We start from the raw sequence: 5,953 nt of genomic DNA, 5'->3' as shown, positions 1-5,953 counted from the left end.
ATATATATATATATATATTCTCTGGCGATCCATTGTGTTTGGTGGCATAGTATAGAGAAGATTCATAACGTGTAGCCAAGTAAGCCTTTTCCTAGAATCATAATAAAATCTCATCTAGCCTCTAGCACTACGGGGCATTACTAAATTGGCTCTAATGTCAATTTTACCTAATCAACATCTTATGTGGAGGAGTTGGCATCCATGCATCCTTTTCACAATTCATCCACCCAATGCAAACTTAGTTTGAGATGTCACAATCTCCCTCGATCAAAATCATAATCCTTGTCAAAGCCATGTCATGTCACATTGCAATACTACTACTCTAGCACCACATGGTATAAGCTGATTGGCTCTACTACCAAACGAGGCCTTAATCATTGAAAGTCTTAGCTAGCTAGCATCATTACGTTCCAACCAAAAACACCGTATCAAAGGGGACGACCTTCCATACATACCGAAGTTGCAATTCTATGGCTATACACTTATCCCAAAAACACTTAATGGACGGCTATGAGTGTAATTGGTTCAGTTGGGTCTGGGGAGGTCACGGATCGAAAATCTGGATCCATCATTTTGCCGGATTGATTCATTAGTTATTGGTTCGGTTGGTCTATTCGGTCTATAAATATTTTTTCTTGTCTTTTCTTTTTTTGACAAAAAAATTGATACAAAAAATTAATTGAATTAATAAAATTAAAATTAAGTGATATCTTTAACATTTTATATATGATTAATAAATATTAAATAATTTCATTATATATATGATTAATGATGATCCCTTAGATAAAAATTACATAAGTAATTTATACAATTACTATATAAAATAATATTATATATATAAAATATTTAAAAATATATATGTATATATTCAGTTGGTTTCGATCTGGTCCGATTAAAAAAAACCACACCTCAAGACTGACCAATAAGACTATCAGTCCGGTCTAGTTCGGGCCGAATGGTTCAGTCCGATCGATTTTTCCAGTCTGGACCGATAGTCTTATACCCCTACTGGACGCCCATAAATACCTACCGGCCATCTCACAATGAATCAAAAAATAATTGAAAAGACATTATGATTATAAATAAAATGCAAGTCTATTACTATAAGGGAATACTCTAGATGTAAAATAATTACATAAAAATAATTTTATAAATTGATGTAGTTAGTCAAGTTATAAAATTAATTTTATTATAAAATAGATATAATAAATCAGATTAAGTGAAATCAATTTATAAATTTATTTTATGTAATTGTTTAACACGCATTCCTCGAGTTATCCGTGATTAATTATAATCTTCTTCGAGTAAGCCGTTGGCACGACAAAGAATGTTCGCAACACCTAACTTAAAAAAATGAGTAATTCTACATACAACGTGAAGTACGTAACCGCCGCGTAATCGCTTTGAAAAAGAGTGGGGTCCACTATTAAAAAATTAATTTTTTTCATGTGGGTCTCATGTTTTATTAATTTTTTTCAAAGTAATTACGCGGCGGTTACGCAATTCACGGTTGTAAGTATATTTTCTCTAAAAAAATATTTTTAGATAGCCGATTAAAAGAAAAGTAACAAATCTAGAGCAATTGATATATATTAGCAGTAGTTTTAGACTTTTGGTTGTAAATAATAATAATATATATAGTAGTACTAATAATATAAAAAATTAATTAATTCATCAGAGTACTTACAAAATGCATATATATATATATATGTATAAATAAATATGGATAGATAATATATGGATAAATAAATATGGATATATATGTATAAATAATATATATATATATATAAATATATATATTATATACAGACTTAAAACATATGAGTGGGCTAGCTAGCTGCTGCTTAAAAAGAAAAAGAAAAGCTTGCAAATTAATTAGCTTTGTTAGTTTCCTGAAGAAGAAGCGATAATAATAAGCTAGCGTTTATAAAAGGAAATTGACTCACTGCATGCATGCATGCAATTGTATTTCTTTTTCTCTCTCTCGAATTATATATGTTTGTGTTCTGTGCTCTTTATAAACAGTAGCAAATAAAACAGAAAATACAAGAAATATACAGATAATAAAATTAAACAAATATGAACGAGGGTAAGGATTTAGTGAAAATAAATAGTCACTTTAATTTCTAGATGATTATGTACTATACTTAAAATTAAGGCCCGATTTGGATTGAGTCTTGAGAAGTGCTCTCAACTCATTTTATCTCATTATTACAACTTTTCCAAATGAGACCTAAGATTAGTGCTTATCATATATGTGTGTATGTGAGTGTACATATTATATATATGTATATATATATATAAGTAATGATATACTTTATACGACCATCCTACTTTCATCCTATTATGTAAGATGTGACATTTTTATCATTATTAGAAGATAAATATTATTATTCAATGATGATAAATATGTCACATCTTACATAATTTGATGAAAGTAAGATGGTAATGTATTGTATAAAAAATTTCTTTTTTAAAATATTAAGCATAATATGTATGTGTATATATGTGTATATATGTGTAGGTGTTACAAGTTTTAAACAAATCAAAACAATCTTTATTCGCGAGTTTAAATCAAATCGAGTTGATTTAATAGGAATTTAGTTTGTTTATCATTTAATTTGCGTAATTAAAATTAATTTTGAGCTGATCAACTTATAAAATTAAAGGAATGGAGAACTGTTCATAAACACATTATATGTGTGGGGTTGACGACGCTAGGAGAAAATTAATATTTCAAAACAATAGGTAATAGCGTTTTAGGACTTCATGATATAAGTAGGTGGGCTCCGATTCTGACAACGATTGGAGCTCTAGAGTTGAAGTCGAAAGTCGAAGCCCAACTCGAAGTTGGGGTTTTGTTTTTTTAGTTTTTAGTTTTTTTTTCATTTTTCTTCTCACTTCCCGACCATCCAAAAATTCCAAACAATATACAACAACATTCAAACAAAAATTAAGAAATTTCTTACTTAGATTTGATCTATCTCCCTCTCTTTCTCATCCTAATGAAACCCATCTCACATCATACAACAGATCTAACCAATCTTGGTTCAGCCACCATCTTCGTCAGACAACATGCACCATCTCTATCGCACCATGCTTCTCTCGACTCTAGATTAAGAAATTTCTTATTTAGATATGATCTCGGCATCCAAAAGTGAAGAAGGCTGAATGAGGGAGGATTGGGGGTTAGAAATAAGTCTGAAGGGGGGTGGGACTGTGGAACAGTGAAGAATCAAAGATTGTTCTCATGGGGAAGAGTGAAATAAGTTTGGGATTGGGGTACAGTGCCGTTTGAGTTAAAGAGTCAAGACAAAATTTGTTCTCGTGGGGCACTAGGGCTCAAACTCTAATCATGGAGATTAATAAAAACAACAACAATCATTAGGCTAATCCGGCCTCACTTATTTATGTTATAATATTAAATAGGTAGTGATAGGGTTATTACTTTCTTATTACACATTTATTATTTATAGTATATTTGAAGTTTTTTTTATTATTTTTTATCATTTTCTTTTAAGTATTTTTTTAACATTCTTAATCATTAAGAAGAAATTAAAAAAATATATAATTTCATTAATATTCACTTCCTTAACCATTAAGTAAAATAAAAAATTAAAAAAAAAATACATAAAGAATAGTAAAAGGATAGTAACTCTATCATTATCCTAATATTAAGTATATTTATCAGAGTCGGAGTCGGTAGTCCGGAGTCTTGTTCAACTCCGAACTCTGATTCTGACTATTTTTATCTTTTAACTTCGACTCTGACTCTGAATTTTGACTTTTTCGACTTCAACGAAGTTGAAATCAGAGTGGGTGTCAGTCAGAGTCGGAGTTGTCAGAGTTTTTGCCTACCCTTAATGTAAGCATCCAAGAAGAAAAATGAATTATAAGAGGAGTAATGATATATACAGACATAAATAGTGTAAGCAATGAGCACTCTTCTTGAAAAAGAGTGAGATTCATCATTAAAAAATTAATTTTTTTTATATAAATTTCATATTTATTCAATTTTTTTTAAAAAATGTATAGTGCTTATATATTTTATGGGTGCAAATAATATTTTTCTTATTAAGAGATTTTATTCATATTAGCTCCTGTCCATTTAGATATTTTAAATTATTTGATTCGAACCACTCTAAATTATTGGTTCTAACGTTATCCGGAATTAATATTTTAGTGAGATCCCGTATCATAAAGTTAAAAAGATTTGTTATAAATAAAGAAAATAAACGCAAATGCAGCCAGAATGCTCAGGTATCCAGCAGCGCATTTATACATGGGATTGGGATCATCTAAAATATGAAAATCCGTCCCTTGTCTGCTACTGGACGGAAACCTCGAACCTGCAAATATCCTCTGCTACTGCTTTAGCTGTTGCCCAACATTCTCAATCTCCAATATATACGGATTTACGGCCTGTTTATATACAAAACATTCTTCTAATTTAATTATTATAATTTTTTTAAATATTTATATAAAATAATTTAATTTTTTTAAAATTTTTAAATAATAATAATATTAAAAAATAATATTATAATAATATTATATTATATTTTTATTTTTTATTTAAAATTATTTTATTTTATCTCACTATCTAAACTGCATCTAAAAACACTAGCATTGATTTAACTAAATGAAGTTAAAGTCATATTTTAATGAATGTCCACTAAATTTTGTTACATTAGATTAACTAAACACAATTCATTTAGAAGATAAGTGATAATAATTTCATCCCTAGAGTCATATATGAAGGAAATTGTAGCATCTTCATTTTAATATTTTATTATTTTATGTGTTTCCTTTTTTCTTTCCTTTATAGTAACTTCATTCCTACAATAATTTCATCTCTAGAATTACGATACATTTTCCTATTATTAACTATATTTTTATAAAATATATTAATAATCTTTCTTTTGATATTTTTTTAAAATATAAAAACAATGAAGAAATATTTTTTGCATCTATCAATAATCAATAATCATGCAAAAATTGTGTTTTTAGATTTTCTTTTTTTACATTTATATATCAAATTATCTAGATATGATTCTATTTTTGGTTTTATTTTTTTTAAACTAATTGATTTCTTATACTCATCATTAATACACAACACATTTAATAAGAGAAATAAAATAAAAAAATAATATATAATATGTGGTATGAGAATAATAAGTAAAATTTTTCTAATTTTATATATAATTATGATTTTTTAATTTTTTTTAATTTTACATAAACTGTCACACGATATAAAAATTGCCATCCCTCAAAATAATTGCTGTTTCTGTCGCCGTTAGTAGCTAAAATATTTCAATAATATTTATAGATTGAACTATCAATTTGTCTACCTTCAAACTTTTAAATATCTTTAAGTTTATTTTATTATCTTCAATCATATATATTCATGACATGCTTTACATATTTGTTATTCTAAATCTGATATATTAATTTATATGATTGAAATTAAAAAATTATGTTATATACTACACTCTTATCTTATTTTTATTTATTTTTATATATAAAATATCACTATCTATCATTCCTGAGTCAACACTTATTATTTTTCTAAAATATAAAAAATTAATAAATAATGACCCCTTATTAGTGATTAAGGACTAAAGAATAAAATGAGACGTACGTTTGAATTAAAAGATAAGATTAAATGAAATAATAATATTTTAAATAAATTAAATAAAATATTATTTTTAAATATTATTATTATTTTGAGATTTAAAAAATTTAAATTATTTATTATATTTTATATAAAAATTTTAAAAATTATAATGATGAGATAAAACGAGATAAAATGAATTGAAATCATTTTTCAATCCAAACAAACCGTAGTATGTAATTTTTTAATTTGAAAGTTTTTAAAATTAAAAAAAATAGAAGTTAGAAAACAGAAGGCTAAACCCTAGAACTTTAAATAGACCCTCCACAGTCCACGCCCTAT

This window comes from Juglans regia, chromosome 12, assembly GCF_001411555.2.
Source record: "Juglans regia cultivar Chandler chromosome 12, Walnut 2.0, whole genome shotgun sequence".
Classification (NCBI taxonomy): domain Eukaryota; kingdom Viridiplantae; phylum Streptophyta; class Magnoliopsida; order Fagales; family Juglandaceae; genus Juglans; species Juglans regia.
The sequence above is the reverse complement of the archived record's forward strand: the minus strand, read 5'-3'. Positions refer to the sequence as shown.